Below are 27,888 nucleotides of genomic sequence, written 5' to 3' on the forward strand. Positions count from 1 at the left end.
GGATAATGGAAGAAATGATAGGAACCAGTGAGGGAAGACAGGTTTTTACTAATACTGAGGGGATGGGGTCTAACTGACAAGTAGATGGCTTAAGCTTCCGGATGATGTCTGAGATTTCAGAGGTGGAAGGGAGATGAAAGAGAGAGAAAGAATGAGCGGGAGGAGAGAAATCAGAGGTAATCCTGGAAGTTGGTTGTAAACTAAGATGATGGTGAATTGTACTGATTTTTTCATTAAAGAATGACATTAGTGAGTTACAAAAGTCAACTGAATGCAGGTGAGATGGAAGAGAGTCCGGGGCTTGAGTAATACTTTTGTACAATGAAAATAGTGACTTAAAATTACCTTCGTTTGAATGGATTATGTCAGTGTAATAATTGGATTTACTTTGTGAAATACAATCCTTGTAGTGTAGCATATGATCTTTGTACATGTCTTTATGAACAGAAAGTCCAGTTTTCCTTTGGAGCCGCTCAAGTTGCCGTCCTTTAGCCTTCATGAGCCGGAGTTCGGGCGTAAACCAGGGGGCTGGATGGGAGAATGAAACGGACTTAATTTTTAGTGGAGCCAGGGAGTCGAGTACAGAATGAAGCCCAGTATTGTAGTGTGATACCAGGTCATCAAGGGTGGTTAGATTATGATTGTCCATTGTGGAGTTAATACTGGAAGAGAGAGAATCCAAATTAATGTCCTTAATATTGCGGAAAGAAATGAGACGGGGGAATTTATTGATAGACAGAGAGAGACAGACATTAAATGAAAGGAAGAAATGGTCAGATATGGGGAGTTCATCAGCGGTACTGTCTAGAGGAGATAACCCTGAACAGCAAATTAAATCCAGGATGTGACCCTTGCTGTGAGTGGGAAAGTTGATATACTGCTGAAGTCCAAAACCCTCAATACAACTTATGAAATCTTTGGTAAGAGGGTTATTAATATTGTCCATATGAATATTAAAATCACCCAGCACAATGTTATTTGGTGAAAGGGTGGACAGGTGTGTGAGCAGAGTGGCAAAGTCATTTAAAAATTCTCTGTTTGGTTTTGGTGGACGATAGATGACAGTAATGATGGTGGGAATAGATCCAGACAGCTTACACACGGTCGATTCGAAGGAGGAGAAGGTAGGGATAGACACCGACGAGACTTTCCACTTCTTGTGGTGAATTATCGCGAGACCTCCTCCCCGACTGGTGACACGTGGTTGGGAGATGTAAACAAACCCCGGAGGAGTTGATTCATTAAGTTGTGTAAAGTCACTTGGTTGTTGCCAAGTTTCGGTTAAACAGAGAAAGTCCAACTTACGGTCCGTGATGAGATCTTGGATGAGATGTCCCTTGCTCGTGAGTGAGCGGATGTTGAGCAGACCGAAGTTGACAATGGAGTTTTCGCATTTAGCCGGGGTGTTAGCCGACCGGGCTAGGCAGGCTAGCACACTGTGGTCAGCAACCCGACCGGTGTTGCGCTGAGGACGACGAAAAGTAGACCAGAATGATTTTATTGCTTTCGACGAGTCTTCCTGAACATTCCGACGAGACCCGCGGTGAATATATCTCCGGCGAGGCAGGAATGCTATATCCGGGTGTAGCCGTAATAAATCCGGTGGAGGTGCAGACAGGTGGAAACGCAACCGGAGAAGCTCAGCAGCAGAGTACTGAAGCAGGCCCATCACAGGTTGGTGAATAAATGCCAGCAGAGTCCAGACAAACACCGACCAGATATGGATCCTTTCGGTTAGCATTTTAGGTGAAACCGCAGGGCAGCTTGGACAGGTAAACACAGGTAGAAGCGGTTCAAGTCCGTATGGCTAAATCGCTAATCTTGCTAATACCACCAAAAGAAAGCTTTACCTGCCCAGATTAGAACAATTGCATAGTCCAGAGAAACGCCAGTTTTAAAAGTTTAAGATAAAACTTAGTTAAGCGACGATAAAACTTGGATTACCGGCGAGCAGCGGCAGCAAGTCGCGCCAGCGTTCACTCGTTCGCCTCGTTCGTGGTATAAGTGGATTATCCAACAAGGCGCAGATATTTTCAGATTAAAAATAAATAAATAGAGCGACAGGAGTGGTAGTGATCACAGGAGTGTATAAAAATATGAAAAAGAATGAAAAATACAATAAAAATACGATAAAATACGGTAGGGGTAGCGGCAGCCAAATGCGCCAGCGTCCACCATCACCATGACAACGGGATATCAAAATTTATCATAACATTAATGGCTCTAGCAGTCCAGGTGAACCATATCCACCTATTTTACTTACATTTTGTACTCTCTCTCTCACACACACACACACCTGCAAAAGCTAGAAACAAACACAAGCGTTGTCCATTTATATATTACACATTCCTAAACACAATTTTACCCTCATGTTTTATTCACCCTACACCTCCTTATAGTACATTGTAATAAGGTTTATGGTTGCACAGAAGCCCTGCTGAATTTCTTTTTTTAACATGTTTAAAACTGCAAAATTATTAAAATTATTCTTTAGTTACAGAAAAAATCATGTGTAATCAAAACAAATCGATTGTGGACCGATTTACTGAGGAAAAACGACAGTGGCCAAGAAGTGCAGAACAAATTAACATTTTAGAAAACAAAATAAAAAAAAAAAAAATTACAAGAGCTGAAACACTTTTACCAATGCCGAAACAAATTTACAAACGGCCGATCTGACGGAAAGGGTAAGTACAATACACAGGAAGTGCTCGTTGCTTACCTGCTGCCAATCAAACTGTTTCTCAGGGATGAAGTGAATGGAGTTTGTGATGGTAACACTAAACAATAGTGATGTGCAGATGAAGCCTCATTAAAGCTTTTAAAGTTTTTCCTGATTGTGCTGAAAATACCTGAGTGGGGGAGGAGGGGGGTGGTTAGGGTTGCACCTATAAAAAATATTACGTGTCTTACACCGTCATGAGAACATTTTCAAAATGTTGTATTTAGGGTGTTTAACAAATATTATTTTCATTCTTTATAATAATAAGTCAGAACCATATTTTAGGCAAAACAACACACTCTGCCCACTGCGCTACTCATACAGCGGTGTATTAAACAGGTTGTTATGCTGATAAACCTGCTCACACACACCGTTACTAAGAATTAAAGCGAATACTACTTAATATAATAACCAAACGCTTTCTAATTCCCACAGTAGCAGCAGTATCCTTCTGTTTCATACAAAGCTCGTCCTGTATCAGTTCAATACGGAACGTGGCGTTTAGTCTCCAAATAAAGAACGATTCTGTATTTTACGGGGCGGTTGGTAACCCTACACTAAAAAGAAATGTGTTAAAAACGACACACACTGTGTGGAATTTCAACACATGTGAGGAGTGTGCTCAGGGACGACACATACTATATGTTGATTTAAACACAGTAAATGTGTCATCCAGTTTTTGCACACCCACCGTGTTAGGATAATTAACACACACAATGTGTTGTTCTTACACAATGTGTGTTGATTATGTGTAATCAAGAAAATGGGTAAAATAAAGACTAATACAAATGTAGCCATTTTATTTTACTGTATAATATTACAAATGTTTAAATAACATTCTTTTTTGTGACAAGTAATAAATTAAAACAAGATTACAAACAGTTTAACGGTAAATGTACAAAATATATCTTCCTTGAACTTTTCTTTTTCATTCTTAAAGATTGTTGCAAGATCTCGTAAAACGTCTGTTTCTCTGTCCTAAAAGAAAGACAGAAATATCATTACAAGGTTCTGTGTTTCTCTCTCAGAGAGTCTTGTGTAATCACAATACAAAATAATAACTGAATTATACATTTACAACATTTAATATTTTGAATAACATTCTGATTAGTCAACCAACCAAATAAGTAATCAGAACACAACTAATATTCCTCCAAATTTGTCATGTCTCTAATTATTCACATAGGCTGTTTAGCAAATTATTAAACAAGTCACCTGAAAACTACAGTTACAGCATACAAGCTAAAATGTTTCCTTTACCAGAATAAAGTAAATCGGATGATGAATTTTGGAAGAGTTGTGCTTTACCCTAAATATATCCACCACTACCAGCTTTAATGCTAATAACAATAAGCAATGTTGCTAACGATTCGATTTAAAGAACCGATTCTTCCGAAACGATTCTGTACTTCCGAACCGACTGCATTAGCGCCTCTTAAGCACTAATGAATCAATCGATTCAGTTTTTCGATTCGTTTAAACGGATGATTTAAAAGAACCGATTCAGTAAAACGAACTGAGCTAAACTAAGCTAAAAAAATGTTAAAATGATTAAAATTCGCTTCTCATAATGAGATTTAACTTAAATAATGTTACTACATAATCACATAGTCTCAAAAGGTCAGTTAAGTAAGTTACCTTGAGAACACTGAAAACACAGAGGGTTGCTATGGTAACCTTATCCACGGTCATTCTGTTGTGGCGCCATTTTGACCAAACTAAAAGTCCAATTTACGGTTAGCCAGTTAGCTAACGATAAATAATACCAATACACTGTAAGCCCGGACTTTATATTTAATCAAACATTTTTAGTACAACATACATAAATTATTTACGTTTTTTTGCTCTACTATAAAATGCAGAGTACATTGTACTAATTTGAGTACACATTTAAATGTGCTAAAAGATTTAAGTTTACTAAACAAAAAAAAATACTTTTCTATCAGATTAACTTAAAAAAGTTAAGTTAAGGTAATAAAACAGAAAAACGCCACCATTTACATGTAAGTCGCCTTTTGTCAGCTTGCTGTTGGTGAATCAGGCAGCCATTTGTTTTAACTTTTGTTACCTGTTGTTGCAAATTACTTTTTACTTTTCATTGAAGGCTTTTTGCAAAAGTAAACTTGTCTTCCTGAAATGTCTTTTGTGAAGTGGAACCTTTGTTAAACTAAGTGGACAAACATTTTCTTCCTCATGATGCTATTTTTGAGTAGCATGTACACCAGTCTGATGGGGCTTTTTCATCTTCCGTCTAATTTTGGTAAGTGTTGTACTTTACTTAACAATTTTGTTTAAAATAAATGATCTTAATGTTGACACTAAATAAATAATCAAACAGCGCTGCTTTATTTGCCGTATTTAGGCTACATGCTAGCATGTTAGCATGCTAGCCTTCATACGAAGCAAAGAGTGTGCTGGCTTGCTTTATTTTAATCCTTAAATTAATGCTATTAATGTTGATTTTAATACTTCTGTTTCTTGTTTCTTTTTGTTGCTTTACAGGTTCATGGTTACTGTGAGGAGCTGTTTGTGTTTCATCAGAACTTTATATACAGCTTGTGCAGTTTTAAAGATGTTTTCTTGACATGTTGTATTTTAAGTAAATACTTCTGAAGTGAAATAAAGAAAAATAATTTTATAACTGTGTCTGTTTTTCTATAAACATTTGTAATTCATATTTAAAATGTAATTAACATGAAAACTAAGAAGAAATCAATAGTTTTTTCCATTGAGCTCAAGATAATAAGTAGAATTATTGGGAAAAGCAGTTGGTATAACAAAAAAAAGAAAGTTTAATCAACTTGCCTTTTAGGTGTAATAACTTAATGTTTTAAGTTATGCTAACTCAAGTTTTCATTATACATTACTTAACTTTTTTAAGGCAACCGGTTTCCTCAAATTTTTTAAGTAGATTGAACTTATCCGGGCTTACAGTGTAAAAAGAAAGACTAGTCAGGTTTAACAGAACATTTATTACTGAATAGGAACAGAAAAGCAAACTTAGGTTTATATTAATGTAATTCAGTGCCTCCTTTTTTACTTAACTAAGTCTATTGTAAGTTAAAACAGGTCACAAGGTTAAAACCTACTTTTTAAAGCTTTGCTTGACTTCATAAAACACACAACAAAACACTGATAAACATGAACTAAATAATCATTAATAAAACATACTCAGTACTAGACTATTTTGAAACCCCACTGCTTTTGCAACTTACCAATAAGGATGAGTCCTGCTCCTTTCCTTGCATGGTCCAAAAAGAGGAAATCAACCATGAAACACAGATATACTTGATAGGAGAAATGTGACTGGTTAATGCATATTTTTATTTATTAATTTTTTTTAATCTTCCATGGGGAAAAAAAAATCTATGTTTCTAGTCAGAAATGCCATTATTTTGTCCAACAAATGTAATTAAAATTGAATAAATATATATTTTTAAACAATGTATTTTCTCACAGTTCTACACATAAATGTGTAGACTAACTATTGGAGTTACTTTACGTGTCTGTGTAAAAAGTGGCCAGAAATGACACAAAACATGTTACAGACCGCAGGACACAGTAGTTGTGTAGAAAAAATGACACATTACTTATTAGAGTGTAGTTTTACTGTCTCTTATATAGTCAGTGAGATAAAAGCACCAAAGCTTTGAATCAGTCCTGCACATTCCTGCTGGTTTAATACAAGCTCCGATACACTGAGTCCAGTGTTACAAAAGTGAAACAAGCTTCAAAGTCTCGGTATCAAATGTTCCGTCCCTAATAAACAATGTTCTGTCCATTTTGTGTTAATTATTTCAGCCAATTGACCCGCTTTTATTTTTCTTGTGGGAATTCCTTAGATGTTTAGAGAAGCGGACGGTAGATAGAGATGAACAGGCCACGTCTAAACATCTGCACAAACAATCTAAGGACTTCAAGACTACAAGAAAAACAACTGGATAAAATGATTTCCACAAAATAGACAAAACATTGCTTAGGGTTACCATCACAAACTCCGTTCACTTTACCCCCGAGAAACAGTTTGATTGGCAGCAGGTAAGCAACAAGCACTTCCTGTGTATTGTACCTACCATTTCCGTCAGATCGGCCGTTTGTAAATTTGTCTCGGCATTGGTAAAAGTGTTTCAGCTCTCGTAAATTTGTTTTTGTTTTTTTTGTAATTTTATTTTCCAAAATGTTAATTTGTTTTGCACTTCTCGGCCACCGTACAAGGTACTAAACTAATCAAAATACAATGTTTTTCCTGCCTCTCTCTCTACTGTTACCAGGAGAAAACAAAAAACAAACAACAAAAAAGGGCTTCACCCCCTACTCTGCTTTTAAGTTTGATTAAAATATTAATAAAAAATTACATGACTAAGTTAAACTTTTAACTACCAGAGAAGATACAAAACACGACAAAAAAAACTTTGGCGGTGTGTCTGGTTGGTGGAGCAGGAGGGGAAGAGATGACTCCCGCTCAGCCAAAACAAAGTACATGCTCGGAGTTTCTCAGGAATGGAGTTCCAGAGTTTGGGACCAGATATACTAAAAGCCCTGTCACATAGAACGAAGCCTGAAAGGGGGAACAACAAGTACGTTTTCATCTGATGACCGAAGTGAACGAGTAGGTGAGTATGGATGAAGTAAATCAGTGAGATATGTAAGTGCTTGGCCATGAAAGGCTTTAAAAACCAACAAAAGAACCTAATATTGAATGTGGTATTGGATGGGTAGCCAGTGGAGCTGTTTAAGTGAAGGAGTTATGTGATCACGTGATCTTGTATGTGTTAGGACCTTCGCGGCTGAATTTTGTACATGCTGTAGCCTCTTTAGCCCGGAGGCAGGGAGCCCATAAAGAACAGCATTACAATAGTCCATTACAATAGTTTCAATTGAAGAGAATTAAATAAAGAAGCGCAGTCTAGTTCTTAAGGTGAAAATATCCAGTTTTAGCAACATTTTTTATGTGAAATTTAAAAGAAAGAGTGGAGTCTAGAATGACAGCAAGATTGTGGACCTGAGACAGGGAAGAATTAGTCAAATCTGGGAATATTAACATATCATATTACTTTTTACAATTCTCCAAAAGTGCCACCAGAGGGAAGCAACACAATTTTTTTTTTACCACGGTCAAAAGAAATCTGGTGGTCACAAATAAACATAAGGCCAAAATTACAGTGGTCTGTCTACCTGCATATGCTCATAACATAGCCGTGTAGCTGTATTTAATTAACCAGAGCTTTCATACGTATATGATTTAAGTATACACTCTATCTTTATCCTGACATTCTTTTCTTTGTTTTTTATTTCTGGCGGTCTCCTGCTGTTTTTAACTGGAAGCCTCGCCCTCAGTCACTCCACCCTATCACTCATTGGTTGCAGTGTAAAACAGGCTGCAACCAATCAGAAGCCACTTGTACTGCAAAAAGACAGAAAGAGAGAACAACCAAACACAAATACATGAAAACAGAAAAAAAAAACGTGTCCCTCAGGCACGTAACAATATCATATCAGTATTTTTTTTTTCTTCAATTCTCCAAAAGTGCCACAAGAGGGCGAAATGACAAGATTTTTTTTCAGCTAGGTCACATGATCTCATTTTACCATAATATTATATAATAAAAAATAATATTAGTTTTTATAACAAATATCCAAAACTGATACAAGAGGGCGACATTAAAATTTTTTTTTTGACTGACCACAAATAATCACAAGGCTAAAATTACAGTGGTCTGTCTACCTGCATGTGCTCATAACATAACCTTGTAGCTGTATTTACTTAACCAGTGCTTTAAAAGTATTTACTCTATCTTTGTCTTGACTTTCTTTTCTTTCTTTTTTTTTATTTGTGGTGGTCGTCTGCTGCTTTTTTACTGAAAGTCCCGCCCCCTGTCACTCGATCATATCTCTCATTGGATGCAGTGGAGAAAACGCTGCAACCAATCAGCAGACACTTGTACTGCAAAAATACAGAAAGACAGAAAGAGAGAACAACCAATCACAAATACTGTACATGAAAACAGAAAAAAAAACACGTGTCCCTCAGGCACGTAACAATATCATCTCGCAAATTTTTTTTTTTACAGTTCTCCAAAAGTGCCACAACAGGGCGACATTAAAAAGATTTGTTTTACCATGGTCACAAGATCTCATATTACCACATCATATTACTTTGTTGCAATTCTTTAAAAGTGCCACAACAGGGCGACATTAAAATGTTTTTTTTTTTTTTTACCCGTTCGGTCACATGAACTTATTTTACCATATCATGTTAATTTTTTTTACAGTTTTCCAAAACTACCACAAAGCAGCGACATTACAAGGTTTTTTTTTTTTTACCATGGTCAAAAGACCTCATATTACTACATAATATTACTTTTATTGCAATTCTTCAAAAGTGCCACAAGAGGGCGACATTACACTTTTTTTATTATGGTCACAAGAAAACTGGCCACAAATAATCAATTAATCAAATAATGAAATTATACACTCTAGCTTTGTCTTTACATTTTCAGTATTTAGCAGACACTTTTATCCAAAGCGACTTATATTTTGCAGTCTAAGCAATTGAGGGTTAAGGGCCTTGCTCAAAAGCCCAACGGTGGCAGCCTGGCAGTGATGAGGTTTGAGCAATCAACCTTCTGCTTGCTAGCCCAGTAGCTTAACCGCTAGGCTACAACTGCCCTTGACATTGTTTTCTTTTTTTGTTTATACTGAAAGTCCCGCCCCCAGTCACTCCACCATGTCTGTAATAGGTTGCAGTAGTGGACAGGAGCGACATTACAAAGATTTTTGTTTATTATGGTCACAAGATCTCATATTAACACAACATATTATTTTATTGCAATTCTCCAAAAGTGCCAAAAGAGGGAGACATTACAAGATTTTTTTTTCCATGGTCACAAGATCTAAGTTTAAATATCATGTTAATTTGTTTTACAGTTTTTTAAAACACTGCCACAAAAGGGCGACATTACAATGATTTTTTGCTTTACCATGGTCAACAGACCTCATATTACCATATCATATTAGCTTTTATAACAATTCTTTAAAAGTGCCAAAAGAGGGCGACATTTCTTTTTTTTTTTTTCTTTTTTTTTTACCGTGGTCACAAGAAAACTGGCCACAAATAATCACAAGGCTAAAATTACAGTGGTCTGTCTTCCTGCATGTACTCATAACATAACCTTGTAGTTGTATTTACTCAACCAGTGCTTTAAAAGTATTTACTCTATCTTTGTCTTGTCTTTGTTTTTGGCTTAATTTATTTGCGTTGTGACTTTTTTTTATTTACGTTGTGACTAGTTTTATTTGTGTTGTGGCTTAATTTATTTGCATTGTGATTTTTTTAATTCGTGTTGTGGCTTAATTTATTTGCGTTGTGACTTTTTATTTGCGTTGTGACTTGTTTTATTTGTGTTGTGGCTTATATCTATCTATCTATCTATCATCTATCTTTTTAGCAATTCTCCAAAAGTGCCACAAGAGGGCGACATTACAAGATTTTTTTTGTACCATGCTCACAAGAAAACTGGTGGCCACAAATAAACACAAGGCCAAAATTACAGTGGTCTGTCTACCTGCATGTGTTCTTAACATAGCCTGTAGCTGTATTTACTTAACCAGTGCTTTAAAAGTATACATTGTAACTGGTTGCAGTAGAGAACAGGCTGCAACCAATCAGCAGCCACTTGTACTGCTAATGTTTAGTCACTTCACCATCGGCCTTTCCCAAATCGTTCCCTCCTCACTAACACTCCACTACAGAGTCACACTCCATATGAAGTCACACTGTGCTGTGAAGGGAGCTTCCAATTAAGGGGAGGGTCTAAATTCAGGAGTGAAATCTGGGACGCCCTCTTTGCTTTCGAGTGGAATAAGGAAGCTGCCGTCACCATGGCTACAGATAGATGCTTTTCTTGCCTTGCCGTCATGTCTTGCGCTCCGTTATCATTTCAGCATCTCCAAGCGGAAATACGAGCTCAGGAGACGCAAGCACCTGCTACTTTATAATTAGTACAAATGTATAGTTATGTTTTCATTCTCCAAAAAATGGTGTTACAGTTTTTCTCAATTGCTTTGGTGCATTTCTCTGATCAGAATTAAAATTCTCATAACTGTTAGTTCAGCCTCCACAAGATTTAGTCATTTGTGCACATCATAGTAGCAGTTTCTCATCCCTTCCAACAAATTACAAATGCTTTTGGACATGCATCAATTGCTTCCATACAATTCTCTGCAGTACTGTGTATGTTGTATGTTCCAATTCAGTTCCAATATGTACTGCAATATTGTTTACAGTTGTGCACAGCTCTACCCAAAGGGTGTTTCTTATGTTTGTTGTAAATAAGTTTGTACTTTGCTATAGCACAATGCTGTGAACAAATTAGAATTGCAAAGAGCATATTCAGTAAAAATGTGAAACATACATATTGAGTGTCTTGTACCCATTTACCTCACTAAATACAGTAATGTGCATCTTAACTGTAGATTTCAGATGGGTGTGCTAATAGTGTATAGTGCTGTCTTGAGCATTTTCAGGTAGTGTCACCATGATCTGACTTTTTTGCACTGGAAAACACTTACAGAGTGAACTGTCATAATGAAAACATGACAAAGCCATTTGACTATCTTGTTCATAAACAATGGAGTCAGGACTTTTTATTTTGATGACCCTGACACTTTCATTGAAATGAATACTTGCTTTTGAGGAATGAACTTTTCATTTTGAGCAAGTGACATGCTTTTGCAAGTTATCAACTAGGTTTTGCAGTTTGTACTAATTGTTTTGAGAAATGCACTTACTGTTGTGCAAATGTTAATAGTGATGTGAGAAATGCACCAAAGCGACTGAGAAAAAAACTGTAAATATGATAATAATGTTAGTGGTAGTATTGTTGGGGTAAAATAATTTTGCCATTTATGAAGTTTAAGTTCACCGATCACAGATTTCATTACTTTCTTTAAAAAGACTGAAGAAGACTGTGCCTACATTTTCCCTAACACCTTATGAGGATAATTTAATATAATATTTTACATTTGTAAGGTGTTTCCTCCATTCACCTTTCCTAGCTGCACTTCTGTGGAGTGTGGTGGTTGAGTGTGCTCTTGTGTTCACTCGCTGTTGAAGGGTTTTACAGTTCACTTCCCCTCCGTCCTAATTACTTTGGAACAGCCCTTAATGTGGTGAGCACTCCACGTGAACGAGCAAACGGAGGTGGAGTGGAGAGGTGGAGTGAGTAGGGAGCGGATTGGGATTGGGAGCATATCTGTTATTGGTTGCAGTGGAGAACAGGCTGCAACCAATCAGCAGCCACTTGTACTGCAAAATGACAGAAAGAGAGAACAACCAAACACGACATTACAAGAATTTTTTACCAACATGGTCACATGTTTTCATTTTACCATTTCATGTTATTTTTTTTACAATTCTCCAAAAGTCTTCTAAGAGGGCGACATTAGAAATATTTTTTTCTATTATGGTCACAAGACATATAATATATTGCCTTAAGTATTCACTCACCTGCCTTCACACCTATATGAACTTGAGTGATGTATCATTCTTAATTCATAGGGTTTAAAATGATGTACCCTTAGCAGCTATAACAGCTTCAACTCTTCTAGGAAGTCTTTCCACAAGGTTTAGGAGTGTGTTTATGGGAATTTTGACCATTCTTTCAGAAGCGCATTTGTGAGGTCAGATACTGATGTTGGACGAGAAGGCCTGGCTCCAGTCTCAGCTCTAATTCATCCCAAAGGTGTTCTATCGAATTGAGGTCAGGAATCTGTGAATTTTGCACACCAAACTCGCTCGTCCACGTCTTTATGCATTATCTCTGGTGCACAGTCATGTCGGAACAGGAAGGGGCCATCACCAAACTGGGAACACAAAGTTGGGAGCATGAAATTGTCCACAATCTCTTGGTATGCTGAAGCATTAAGGTTTCCTTTCACTGGAACTAAGGGGCCGAGACCAACTCCTGAAAAACAACCCCACACCATGATCCCCCCCTCCACCACACTTTACACTTGGCACAATGCAGTCAGACAGGTACCATTCTCCTGGCAACTGCCAAACCCAGACTCGTCCATCGGGTTGCCAGACAGAGAAGCGTGATTCATCACTCTAGAGAACACGTCTCCACTGCTCTAGAGTCCAGTGGCGGTGTGCTCTACACCACTGCATCCGACGCGTGGCATTATGATTGGTGTTGTAAGGCTTGGATGCATTCCATGAAGCTCTCTACACACTGTTCTTGAGCTAATCTGAAGGCCACATGAAGTTTGGAGGTCTGAATTGATTGGCTCTGCAGAAAGTTGGCGACCTCTGCGCACTGTGCCTCAGCATCCGCTCTCTGTCATTTTACATGGACTAGCACTTTGTGGCTGAGTTGCTGTCATCCCCAATCGCTTCCACTTTGTTTTAATACCACCGACAGTCGATTGTGGAACATTTAGTAGCGAGGACATTTCACGACTGGACTTGTTGCACAGGTGGCATCTTATTACAGTACCATGCTGGAATTCACTGAGCTCCTGAGACCCATTCTTTCACTAATGTTTGTAGAAGCAGTCTGCATGCCTAGGTGCTTGATTTTATACACCTGTGGCCATGGAAGTGATTGGAACACCTGAATTCAATTATTTGGATGGGTGAGTGAATACGTTTGGCAATATAGTGTTTTAACATTCCAGATTACTTTTTTTTACAATTCTCCAAAAGTGCCAAAAGAGGGCAACATCACAAGATTTTTTTTACCCTTGTTAACAAGATCTCATATTGCCATATCATAACTCATTTTTAACAGTTCTTTAAAAGTGCCACAAGAAGGCAACATCACAATTTTTTCAACATGATCACAAGATCTCGTATTATATCATATTACTTTTTTTTTTTACAATTCTCCAAAAGTTCCACAAGAGGAGGTTTGCATGTTCTCCCTTTGTCTGCATGGTTTTCCTCCAGATGCTAAGTTTTTTTTCCCACAGTCCAAAGACATAAAAGTGCCACAAGAGGGCAACATCTCAAATATTTATTTTTTTTACCATGGTCACATGATCTCATATTACCATATCTGTTACATGTACATGGTTAGCCATGGTTTAAAGGTACAGTAATTGCTGGTACATAACTCAGTGAAGAGGTGTAAAAATAAGCAGAAAACCAGATTCATACCCAGCTAAATCAACTTCACTTAGCAGGTCTTTAAATGTTACAGGTTTTTACAAACAAAGTGTATTAATTAGAGAACACAAATGTACACACTGGAACTTAAAATCCAACAAAGCTCCCACTCACAAAGTGAACTGTAGACGGTGCCAAATAAAACAAATAAGAAAAACAGCTAAACTGCCTAATCAGGCCTAAACTAACTAACAAAGAAAAAAAATACAAGGGGAAGCACCCACTTTTTACCTAATAGGCTAAACATAATAATACCTACGTGTATGAATGTATGGCTGCCTTCTTTCCTGTTCACAATGGGGAAAGTGGGTAAGGAAGAAGGAGAAAAATGAACAATCTTTACAAAACTGATGGCAAAACAAACACAAAGCCAAAATTACAGTGGTTTTTTTGTTTGTTTATTAGGATTTTAATGTCTTGTTTTACACTTTTGTTACATTCATGACAGGAACGGTAGTTACTCATTACACAAGGTTCATCATTTCACAAGGTTATATTAAACACAGTCTTGGACAATTTAGTGTCTTTAATTCTCCTCACTTGCACGTCTTCGAACTGTGGGAGGAAACCGGAGCATCCGGTGGAAACCAACACGGACACGGGGAGAACATGCAAACTCCACACAGAAAGGACCCTAACATCCCTACCTGGGAATCAAACACAGGACCTTCTTGCTATGAGACGAAAGTGCTACCCACTTAGCCACCTGACTATCTGCAAGGGCTCATAACATAGCCTTGTAGTGGTCTATACTTAACCAGAGCTTTTAACATTTACAGGCAACAGTTTACAGTCTGTTTCTGTCTTGGCATCCTTGATGTGCTACATGACCACCTTCCCATTGGAAAAACTTGCCCTTGATCCAATATGGGGGCTTTCAAGATGGCAGCCATGTTCCAGACATAGCCTAAAAGCAGAGGTGGAAAGAGTACTAAAATATTGTACTCAAGTAAAAGTACTATTACTTTAATGATTTTTTACTTAAGTACGAGTAAAATTACTAGTCTAAAAATCTACTCAAGTAAAAAGTAACTCATTTAAAATGTACTCAGAGTAAACGTTACTTCGTTACTTTTTTAACAGAAGGAGGAACATTATTTTCTAACAGAAGTTGATAGATGGATGATACAGCAGATCACACACAGCTCACCAGCCATGCAGCATATCAGCAGTTCATGTGTGGATTTAACCTCTACACACCTAACACACTGCAACTGCTGTTATCAATTCAAAACCGCATTATTTCTGTTTATCCTCAATAGAAGGGTTAGGTGGTTACGGTTGCACCTATAAAAAATATAATGGGTCTTACACCGTCATAGGAACATGATCAAAATCCAAAACAAACCAGCAGAATCTCACAATCACATTTATGCTTAAATAAATACTCAAAAATAATGAACATAAAAAATCACAATATTTCATAATGCTTTACTATCGTAGCCAACCGTAAGCAGCAGCAGAACCGCGACCCAGATCAGTCACACAGCAACAGAAAATCATAACCACTTATCTGCTTACCTGATCTACATATCCATGTGTTGTTCCATTAGGGATATAATCCACTTCATATAAAACCATCTTGTATGTTTCCAGAATATATAAATCCATACCCAACTGTCTTATCCACCGAACTAATGAAAACTAGATTTATTCTCTCGGATTTCCCGGTAAAAAGCTTAAATTGGTGATTCGTTCACTAAACTGTCATTTATAGAACAACCAATGGAGAAAGAGATTGAAATTCCACCCAGAATGTGAAGCTCTGATTGCTTTATACATCTGAATCTCTTCACTAAATGAACCGATTCATGGAGTTGTTTATGCACAACATCATAATGAAACAGAGTGAGTCGTTTCTGACTCGTTAACTCAGTGATTCAGTTCTCAAGCCCGACTCTAAAGAACACAAATGCGTAAATGCTCAGCGGGCCGGATCAAACAGTTTAATGTCGAGTTTTTTTTATTGTTTTCTTTTTTAATTTTATTTTTTTACTCAGTAACGGATGTTATTTAAAATGAAGCGAATTACAATTCTTAATACAAAACATACTTAAGTAAAAGTAAAATTACAGGTTGTAAAATCTACTTTAAAAAGTACAAGTACACAACAAAACTACTCAATTACAGTAACGCGAGTAAATGTAATTCGTTACTTTCCACCTCTGGAAATGAACTATAAACTTGTTTAATAATGTTAAATCTGATTGGTTCATGGCACGTATGTTTTAAAGCAGAAACAAACACAGGCACATCTACACAAGAGAGGATTTTACATGTTTTATTCACCCTATACACCTCCTCCTACACTGCTGCAGGTGTTTTAGATGTATTTTTTTTATCCTAACGTGTCTCTAATGCTACTTTCACAAGCACTGACAGGTTTCTAAAGCTATTTGTTTAATTAATTTAAACTAATTCACTTTCCCCTGATTTCTGTGGTCATTTAGTTTCTTGTTCTGAATGATTTTCATTCTGATTCGTTGTTCTTTTGCGTACAGCTCCGAAAGATAGGACAGATTCGTGTTTTTTTTGCGTGGGGTAAAAAAGTGGTTGTCCAGAGCTATTTTTGGATAGGCAGCGTTCACATAAAAAGCTTGTTGATACAAACGTTAAAGAGACCGGTGTTTTAGATCAGCTTCAGCACTGGACACATAATTAGCCGTTTGCACTATTTCTTAGGCTAAATTGACCGTTTCATGATTGAGCTATGCCAAACCTGTAATGAACATGCTTATCAGGTGGATTTTTACAGTGGTTCTTTTTCTTTTTTTGTAGATCAATTTGAAATGATCATTTTTTCTTCTGTTTTGGTTGAACCAAGTGTCTTTTTGCTTTTTTTGAGGCAAATGTCTGCGTGGTGGTTTTGATGTTGCAGAATAGCGGGTTTGTGTTCGGTGAGGTTTGTGCTGGTGTGATGAGTAGACGAGTGGAGTCACCGTGAGTTTGAACGGTGTGTGATTGCTTTTTTGATGTTCGTGTTTAATAAAAAATAAATCAAATGTTTCTTTTTTTTCATTGCTTCATATTCATTTTGAAATATCCCCTAATCATTTCTTTTTTGAAAACAGTTAAAGTGTACTCCTTTGGCAGGAGGTTGAAGTAAAGATGTGTGAGGAAAAGCTTACAGCACCTGGTATTCCCAGGCGGTCTCCCATCCAAGTACTAACCAGGCCCGACCCTGCTTAGCTTCCGAGATCAGACGAGATCGGGCGTTCTCAGGGTGGTGTGGCCGTAAGCGAAAGATACTGCAAATAGTTTCCCTTTTAAAGAAGTCCGTCATTCAGCCTTTCACTTCAGTGTGTTTAGATTATTTGTTGTCGTGTTTTTTGTCATCTTAGACATCATTTCTTTTCCTGTAAAACTGTTTATAGGTTAAAGCGTAACAGCATAAACACCACCGTCTATAAATGAATGAATTGCTTTGGTCCTCCACTTGAGATTTTTATGTAAACAGACACAACAACAAATAATTAAAAAGACAGTATTAATAAATAAATAAATAATAACAATAATGTCACAAATCTATACCACATCTTCAAGATGTAACTTATTTCTAGCACCACTAGATGGGGATGATGTCTGGACATAATTTTGAACTTCATTTTTAAAGTCACTAAAATGCTAAAGATCCTAATTTGGTTTTTCAGTACAGTTATTAATAAATGCAATTCAGGGAAACGGTTACATTTTTAAAGCAGGAAAATAAAGTTATTCGTTTAGCTTTTTAAAGTTATATTGACAAAATAATTTCCTTTTGTACAGCCAGGATGGATAAGTGTTTTACTCTCCTCAGAATGAAAGAGTCAGCTGGCCTTTTTCTTCTCGTATTGCTTTGATGATGAAGAAAGAAAGAAAATTTTCGGCTCCTTTGGCAGGAGGTTGTAGTAAAGATGGTTGAGGAAAAGCTTACAGCACCTGGTATTCCCAGGCGGTCTCCCATCCAAGTACTAACCAGGCCCGACCCTGCTTAGCTTCCGAGATCAGACGAGATCGGGCGTTCTCAGGGTGGTGTGGCCGTAAGCGAAAGATACTGCAAATAGTTTCCCTTTTAAAGTCGTCCATCATTCAGCCTTTCACTTCAGTATGTTTAGATTATTTGTTGTCGTGTTTTTTGTTATTTTAGACATCATTTCTTTTCCTGTAAAACTGTTTATAGGTTAAAGCGTAACAGCATAAACACCACCGTCTATAAATGATTGAATTGCTTTGCTCCTCCACTTGAGACTTTTGTTTAAGTAAACAGCGTCTTAAATATGACGAGCTTGATTAGTTTATAAAGGCTCCCCCGTCCCAAGTGTTTTTGTAAAATGTTGCAGGTATACTTATTTATGCATTTCTGCACATAACTCATGTATTGTGTCTCTTATTTGATTTGTTTATTTTCTGTAACTATTTTTCCATCTTTATTCATAATAGATTCAATAAATGATATATTATATAATTAGAGACTATTTGTGTTGCATTTAGAGTTTCTTCAGAATCAATACCAAGTTGCATTTGTAGATTTTTTAACGGGTCATCGTTAAACATTTTGAGCTCATTTTTAATTGTTTCTAATTCATTTTCTTCTTGTTCACATAAATCACTTTTAAGTTTTAATTCGATGTATTTTTTCATCAGAGAATCATATTTTTTGTTTTTTTCTATATTTATTTGTTTACTTTTAACTTTGCATATTTTTTTCATTCTAATCTTAAATACCTCCCATAATTCATTCTCACCACTAGTTAAAACATCTAATGATTTGATTTTTATCATTTCATTGTTTATGTCCATAATTACTTGTGAATTTTTTTAAATTTGTGTATTTAATTTCCAATAACTTATTACATCATTACATTTTAATTTTAAGACTCCAATTACCATTAAATGATCGGTCTCTAGCAAAAGTTTAGCATTATATGTTGTTACGTCAAAATTTATATTTATATATATTCTATCAATTCTAGTTTTACACGTGTTATCAAATCTTGTAAAATCTATTTTGTCTGGGTAAATAGTTCTAAAACTATCAAACATTTCATGATTTTCCATTATCTCCTTTAATACAATACCTTCTTTATATATTTTATTTTCCTTAAGAGTTATCTTATCTTTTTTATCTGTAATAGTGTTAAAGTCGCCACATAGAATTATTGGTAATTTAATACATAGAAGAGGTTTCAATGAATTAAATAATTGAATCTTTTTAGCCCTGCTTTGAGCTGTATTTACATTTATTATTCTCATTTTAATTCCATATAAAAAACAATCCAAATACACAAGTCTACCAGGAATTACTTCACGTAGTCTAACTACTTTAACATCAAACGTGTAAAATAAGATCCCTATACCATCAGCTTTACTCTCACCAATAGGGGCGGCACGGTGGCTTAGTGGGTAGCACTGTCGCCTCACAGCAAGGAGGTCCTGGGTTCGAACCCCAGGTGGGGCGGTCCGGGTCCTTTCTGTGTGGAGTTTGCATGTTCTCCCCGTGTCTGCGTGGGTTTACTCCGGGTGCTCCGGTTTCCTCCCACAGTCCAAAGACATGCAAGTAAGGTGAATTGAAGATACTAAATTGTCCATGACTGTGTTTGATATAACCTTGTGAATCGAATAAACTTGTGTAATGACTAACTACCGTTCCTGTCATGAATGTAACCAATGTGTAAAAACATGACGTTAAAATCCTAATAAACAAACAAACTCTCACCAATAGAAAAGAAAGATTTTCCACACACCCAAGATTGCTCTGTGACATTCATATCAGAAATACTAGATAAACGTGTTTCCTGAATGCTTAAAATATCTAGATTTTCTTTACTTAATTTATTTATTTTTTCTAATTTTTTAGCAGTTGATTGAATACCTCTAACATGTAATGTAGCGACTTTAATATTATTAACCGGCATTGTTCAAAAGGTTTTGTTTGTTTGTTTGTTTGTTTGTTTGTTTTTTTTAATTTTTTTTTTTTAAAGCGATCTTTTACTTTTTGCTTTTTTATTTACACTTTTTTCTGACGATTCTGTACTTTTACATCTTTTTTTTGGCTGTATAACTGTAGGTTGTTCCTGTGTCCCTGTATTTAATACATTTTCTAAGAAGATAAAAAAGTTTCACCCTTATCTTTAGAGTCTTCTTCCGCCACTTCTTGTGTTCCACTCCTTGCTTGAGTCGGATGTTCGTTGGGTTGTTTGGTGAGAGATGTCGGGTCTTCACTGCTTGTATCCGTGCCAGAAGATTCTGATGAATCGTCGGTGCTGGATTCACTCGAGTCTCCACTAGATGATTCACTGCTGTTGCTGGAACTTTCAACGCCATCATCATGTTTCCTTTCTTCTCCAAGCTTCTCTTCATTCGTTTCTTTTTCCTTTGCAGTCACGTTAGAGTCGTTTTCAATTACGTGCTTTACATTTACTTGTCCAGCTTTTGCTTTGTTACTATAAGATTTTGGACATCCAAAGTACGTATGGCCTTGTCCACCACATAGATTACATGTCTCACTGTTAGTACATTGTTTTCCCTTATGTCCAAAGTCACCACACTTCCAACACTTGAGTTTAGTGCAATCTTTAACTTGATGTTCATATGAATTACATATATAGCACTGTTGCGATTGTCCTTGATAGGTCATTTTTCCATTGTAGGGTCCCATTGATATTGAATTTGGAATCTGTATTAAACTTCCATTCGGACTCGTTTTCATTTTAACTTTGTAACGCCGTACTCCATACCAAAGTCCAAACTGATCAAGTGGTTTGAAAACAGGTTGAATAATTACACAATATCTTGAGATGTACTGTTCAATATCTTCATCGGAAACTCTTCCTGTCCAAAATTTAACGTGTATATTTTTGATGTTTACTGGAGTTGCACAATCCAGCTCCCAATCCTTCCAGAACCCTTGGCTTCCATTGTTGAAGACTTGAACAAAGTATTGTATTGCACGCTCTTGATGAAAAATCAGTTCATAATCTTTTTTGTTAGGAAGTGAAATGAATGAGTATATGTCAGCGACGTTTAGCCATTGACTTTGCATTAGGTGAGCACCGATAGTTGATCTGTTTGGAGCTTCATCTTGGCCTACATACCGGATTCTGGCCCAAAATTTCCCTGTTTGAGAGGTAGAAGGTCCAGCTGGTACCATAGTGTTCTTTATCCAGGGATTTCTCCCAGTTTTGACGAAGAAAAGTATTAAAGAAACAGCGTAATGCCGCCCTTCCCTCTTCCGGACATCGTTACTGCTCTCGTCGAGATGAAGTGAGTCAAGAAGCTGAGCGTCTCTTTGCCTCTATGGGGCTGCATGGGCGGGACTTCGAAACTCACCGGTCATTGGATAAATGCCACGATTTTGTCCCGCCCGCGGACGCTGAGCGTCTCTGGGGGTGAATGAGCTGTGGGCGGGTCTGGACGCTGAGCTTCTGCAAGATGATTGGAGAATCAGTCGAAAGGCTGAATCCCGTTTTGATTGACAGCTGTCGCTGGGAGCTTCAGTACCATCACGGATTTTGCGAGTGAAGTCGGAAGACAAACTGCAACCCATTTCATGCCATTTTCTTGAAAACTAACAAAGGGGAGAATTTATACATTTATATATAAATAAATTGACAAATTTTATGATATAAGCTGACAATGAGCTTCCCCTCTTTGAAAGACCAGCAGCCGCCACTGATTATATATATATATATATATATTACATACTACACATGTCCCTCAGTCACTATCCATGGCTTAATGGTCCGAATTGCAGTGTCCAAAACCAGTATATTTTTTACCTATGCGATATATTGGAATTGGGAATGTCAGATCTCAGGTTTGGAGCGAGGTAGGACTTCCAAATCTGCGTTCCTCTCTAAGTCTCCACCTCCCCAACCTATGGTGCAAGTTTGAAAAAGATCAGAGAAACAAAGACAAAAATTGGACCAAAAAATCTCTAAGGGTTTTGGTCATACTATACTGGTTTTGGACCAAATAAAAATAAACTTATCCCATTTCCAATATAATAAAGGCATGACAAATATACAGCTTTTGGACAGTGAAAAGTCATCCCATTTGCAATATATTGAATACTTGAGTGGGGTCCCATAAGCAGCATACAGTAGTGAAGGCCCAAATGCTTATTTTTCACACTTCCCAAGGGTCTACAGACATGAAACACATACCAATGGATTCGTCTTGACGAGTAGATGTCATGTGACACCAGAAACGGCAGCTAATTCTGCTGGAAATTGCTGAAAATCGCCCCGTTTTTTATATTTTTTTTTACTAAATTAACATGTTTATCGGGCACTTTGTTGGACAAATTTGGTACCCATGCACTCGGGAGGACTCCTAGATTACGATTCAATCGAGTCCCGGTTTCTGTGTTTTACTGTTTATTTCCGCCAAGCCTATGAGGCCTACGTTAGCAACCGAATGCTAATGACACTCGTTTTTCATACTTCCCGGTGATCAACATGCAAGATACACATATCAATAGATTTATCTCGATGAGTAGATGCTGTTTGACACCAGCAGCTTGAGCTGCTTTTGAGGGAAATCGCGGAAAATCGCCCCGTTTTTATAACGTTTAGCTACTAAATTAACATGTTTATTGGGCACTTAGGTAGACACATCTGGTATGGTTACACTCGGGAAAACTAGTTTTGCTGTCCTAGAGGTTCTGGAACCTTTATAAATGGTTCAAAGTCAGGCAAAAGAAACACAGGAAGGCCTTAAAAATGTTCAAGGGGACCTAGGGCTTCCAGATTTTTCACACTGCTTCTAGAGGTGTCCACAGCCAACACATTCGAGTTTTGAGTCGATCGGACCTTCCAAAGCAGTGTTACATAGAGCGTGTAAGAATCTGAATGGGAATAAATTGGGATTTGGACGTGTCCAAACGGGGTAGCAAGGTCCGATGGGTCTGAAATTTTGGCGACATTGTCGACATACTCAAATTTGGAAGCGTTCGGGCTTTCCAAAGTATTTTTCATTGGGGCAACGATTCGAGCAAAATTCATGCAGACTTGCACCTTGGCCTTATGCCTTTCTCAGTGAAGGAGGAGAAATACTGAAAGGCCTTAAAAATCTTTATGTGGACCTAGAGCTTTCAGATTTTTCAGACTACTTCCAGAGGTGTTGACTGCCCACATAGTTGAGTTTTAAGTCAAACGGCCCAAGTGGTGTCCAAAAAGTTATTATGGGATTTGAATAAGAATATATTGGAATTGGAACATGTCCAAACAGGCTCTAGAAAGGTCAGACGAGTCCGTAATTTCGGCCACATTGTCATCAGAGGCTCTAGATAAACATACTCAAATGGAACCGTTCAGGCATTCCAAAGTATTTTTTATCTGGACAACGATTCGTGCAAAATCCATGCAGACTTGCCATGTTTTCTTAAGGTCAGCACTTAGAATTTCAAGTACTAAACTTTACTAAAGCCCCTGGGAGAACTGCAAATCCTTTTTAGGTGCTGGGTCAACCACGAAAGATACTTCAGTCAAAGATGACACTCAACGATACCCATTTTCAAAGGCTGCTTCTCAGATTAAAACTGAACACACATATAAAAAGAGTTGTTGCATCCGAAAAGATGTATTTACAAACACATGACAATCTTCTTCTTCTCCTGGGCCTTTGTCCCGCTTGGATGCGGGGTCAGCTCTTCGGCGGATCATGATCCGCACATTGATTTGGCACAGTTTTTACGCCGGATGCCCTTCCTGGCACGACCCTCCCTATTTTATCCGGGCTTTGGACCGGCACTACAATGCACTGGTTTGTGCATCTAGCGGCTAGGTATCTATAGGACAATTCAGTGTTTCCAATTAGCCTGGTGGCATGTCTTTGGACTGCGGGAGGAAACCGGAGCACCCAGAGGAAACCCACGCGGACACGGGGAGAACATGCAAACTCTGCACAGAAAGGACCCGGACCGCCCCACCTTGGGATTGAACCCAGGACCTTCTTGTTGTGAGGCGACAGTGCTACCCACTAAGCCACCGTGCCGCCCTACAAACACATGACAATAATTAGCCAAAAATGCAACACGGGTCATTCCCATGCATATGTCCATGTTTTTCCACTGCCCCTTTTTATATCAGCCATTTCTAGCATGTTCTTTTGTCAAAGCATCTATGTTACACCCAATTCTGATGAGGCCGGACTGACCCATGGGTCCAAGCCCTTTCACATCCTGATGGAAGTACCTTTATTTGACTGACTGAAAAGCTGACCAAGTGAAACTCTTTAGTCATTTTGAGTGACTTGATCACTATTTATCAACTCTTCAGAGCTGTGATCCAAGAGCTTACCAATGCATCACAGCCACCCGATAGATATCTAGCATGGTAAATATCTGTACCTATCAGTGGGTGGTGAATAACCATCAAACCAACCTAGGATGGTAAATGTACAGTTTTCACACATCAGGGTATTTAATGGTTTTTTTAAATAAATGAGCAGGAAAATGTCCACTGAGGAGGACATTGGTCTAGTGATCAACTGGATTAAGTTGGCTGTTTTTTTTTGGTTGTAAACAGCCAACTCCCTGCTTTCTGACATTTTTCATCTTCTGCTTTGAATATCCTTGCAGCACCAGTTGAATTATGGGATAGATTAACGATTAACGTGCCTGGTTCTCATACTTTAAAATGTTTGACGATGCAGTTCCACATCTGGGGATTTTTTGTATGTACTGTTTAATTAATACTACTGCTTTCATTTACTGGTATGTATACATATACAACAGTAATAATCAAATTACATTGACATTTATGGCATTTGGCAGACGCTCTTATCCAGAGCGACTTACATTTATGCCATTTTTTTACATTTATGCAGGACTGGGTGTGGGGGAGGGGCAAGAACATAAGCTTTCCAAGTAAACTTCAGGATCAGGTTTTCTCTTTTCAAATTGAATGACAGAGCACAAATATTCAAATCACACTATAAAGATGTCATACATGTTATATAAATACATAATACGCAGTGGTTTGGGCACAGCTAGGTGAATTCCATGTTTTGTTATTGGTTTAAACGTCTTAATGTCTCTTCTATGGGATAGAAATTTGAACAATATTTTTTCTGTATGTAACTAAAAGAAAAAAAAAGTTAGCTTTTTAATGCATTATTACTTTTATACCAGGCACATTGTTTTTTTCCCCTAGTACTTACATTCAGCAAGTAAAAAGTAATCATGCATTAAAATGTGCAGCACTTTGTTTCCTGTAGAGAATGTGTAAACTTTTTATTTTACTTACTTTTACAAAATCAGTAAAACATGGAATTTGATCAGAAGTATCCATTTGTTCTATGTAGTTCATGCTAAATTATTTAGCACAATATGTTGTTATCTACTGTATCTGATGTAAAAGCATCAGTAAAAATAAATAGCATTAAATATAGTGTAGTGTTGTGGTGGGACATTTCATACTGCGTTCATGTCACACTGGTTCATGTCATAACAGGTCCAGAGTCAGGGTGGGGGAGGGGATAGAGAGAGAGCAATTAAGCACCTGTGAACTACTAATGCTTTGTTCAAGACACACTGAAATTGTTTATTAACTTGATCTGTATGAATATATTTTATTCTGAAATGAAGAACTGCTCAGCCCTCTTTTGTTTTAGTAATTATTTTGAAGTCATACAACAATTTGAGCTCCTTCTGAGTTAATTAAGCCATCCCCTGACCTGATAATTGATATTATTAAAAAGAATGTTGTATTTTCTTTAATGTACAGATTTCTACAACACATTCAAGCGTTTAATAAAATGTCTCTAAAGCTGTGTTTGGGTAATGATTTTATGGGAGAGTGATTAACTTCATGAGAAGTAAATTGGCACTGAAACATTTGATAAAACACCCCGCCATCATAAACGCACGTGTGCAGTTCTGCACTTTCTCTGTGCACCTTGAACGCATCATTATAATCATGCTCGGTGCGCGCGAGACACGGAGGTTTCAGAGGCTGCGCGAGCATCATCAGCGCTGTGTGGAGCGGCACGAGCTGGAGTCCCGAGAGAGGAACAGACTGGAGCACGAGGAAAGTGTGAAGCTGCTGCAGGTAAGACCTGTTTTACTCTTCTATTCAACTGTAAACTCAGGCTGTACTCAGAGCTTTAATCCGTCCAACACACAACACATACTGATGCTTTCACCTCGTTTTTCACCTGCATGACTTGGTATTTAAACAAATGAGGGTTTAAATGTAGATAAAACACACACAGGTGTGAATGTAATCATGTGTTTTAGCAGTTTGAGTCTACAGTCAGTGATGGTTTTGTACTGGATACCTTTAAATTCAGGTGTTCCTAAAATGTAGATTCCCGCGTGTAACTAAGTGGGGTGGGGGAGGGTAAAGTGCACCATGAGCTCTGTGATAACACGCACTTACATTTAGGTTCATCTGGTTTTTTTTTTCTGTTTGTTTGTTGACCTGAAGCAAAATTATTTTACTGATATTTCAAATGTGTACTAAACTTGACAGAGAATGGACAAACAAGAGGACAAACAAGAGGATAAACAAGAGGATAAACAAGAGGGGGTCCCCATCATGATGAGTATATATATATATATACTGTATATGATATTTACCAAGAACCACAAATAAATCAATCACATATTTTCTATTTGTAGGGGTACCATCTCTGTAGAAATGTAATAACACAACTTGCATATCCAAAGACAAATTCATTTTAAGTTTTTCATTCAAAAACCGAACCATTTCATGCCAAAACATAGATACAATGGGACATTAAAAAAAAAATAAAGATGCTTAATAGTTTCTTTGTCTCCATTACAGAAAGAACAACAATAATCTATATCCAGTCTGAATCTTTCCAAAGTAACCGTAGCAGGATAAATCTTATGTATTATACTAAAAAATTCTTCTTTAGTTTTATTCGCAATACAATATCGTTTAAGTACACTCCAAGTATCGTCCCATATTAAGTCAGGAAACATTGAGATCCATAAAGATTTTGAAGGAGGAGTATAATAATAATTAAATAAGGATCGGACCATTTTATTGCTACATTTATCATTAATAATATCAATGTCACCCAGAAACAAGTGTTTGTTTATTGTGTTTATGTCTATATAATGATTTGTGCTGTAGTTTTTAAATAAAGACAAACTCTTGTCAGATATTGATTCTAAAACCATTAAGTATTCTTTATCTGAAATTTGGCAGTTAAACTTGAGACGAAGCTCATTAATACTTAAAAAGTTATTATCTGTATTCAACAGCTGACAAACTAGTAGAATATTAGCTTGAAACCAGTTCTTAAAAAAGAAAGATTTATTCTGATGAGTGATGTACTTGTTATTCCAAATGAAAAAGTTGTGTGGAGAGAAGTTGTGTTTATAGACCAAGCACCATGTTTGTAGCACTTGTTTGTGGAATCTAGATAGCATAATAGGTAATTTATTAATATCAAAGTTACATTTCAAAAGGAAAGTTATCCCTCTGAGTTGTTCAAATAAGTATTGGGGGAATATATTCCACAGTGAAGAGCTAGTTTTAATAAAGTTTTTTAACCAGTTAATCTTAAAAGTGTAGTTTGAAGTGGAATAATCTAATACATTTAAACCACCTTGTTCATTTCAGATTGGATATAATATCCTTCTTTAAATAATGGGGCTTGTTTTTCCAAACAAAATTAATCATTAATGTGTCCATGTTTTTGGCAACATTATTTGGTACAAATAATGCCTGAGACAAATAAGCTGCTCTTGAAAGTCCTTCAGATTTAGATAACAAAACACGTCCTTCTGGATACGAGCTGTGTGATGCTGGAGGATCCTCCTGCTCTGTTGCTATTTCACATCTACCAGTGATCAGTGAAGTCTCTTACACGCTTTCTGGCCATTTATAGTAGCTCTTTTATGCTTATCTACTAATACTCACTCATACTCATTATTACTCTACTAATACTCATTATTACTCCAGTAATACCCACTCACTCATTATTACTCCACTAATACTCACTCATTGATTATTACTCTACTAATACTCACTCATAGTCA

At 37.1% G+C, this 27,888-nt stretch overlaps 1 protein-coding gene and 2 non-coding genes across 3 annotated transcripts in view; 1 reads left to right on the forward strand and 2 right to left on the reverse strand.

Annotated features, from left to right (window-relative positions):
- The window catches only part of LOC134328805 (histone H2AX-like), an 82,260-nt gene that overhangs the window by 32,849 nt on the left and 21,523 nt on the right, over nt 1-27,888 (forward strand). The gene's annotated exons all lie outside the window — the stretch shown is intronic.
- Nucleotides 17,014-17,132, reverse strand: LOC134329652 (5S ribosomal RNA). The gene has a single exon (XR_010014897.1). It is a non-coding gene; the product is annotated as a 5S ribosomal RNA (ribosomal RNA).
- Nucleotides 17,799-17,917, reverse strand: LOC134329664 (5S ribosomal RNA). The gene has a single exon (XR_010014900.1). It is a non-coding gene; the product is annotated as a 5S ribosomal RNA (ribosomal RNA).

Source organism: Trichomycterus rosablanca, chromosome 15, assembly GCF_030014385.1.
Source record: "Trichomycterus rosablanca isolate fTriRos1 chromosome 15, fTriRos1.hap1, whole genome shotgun sequence".
Lineage (NCBI taxonomy): Eukaryota > Metazoa > Chordata > Actinopteri > Siluriformes > Trichomycteridae > Trichomycterus > Trichomycterus rosablanca.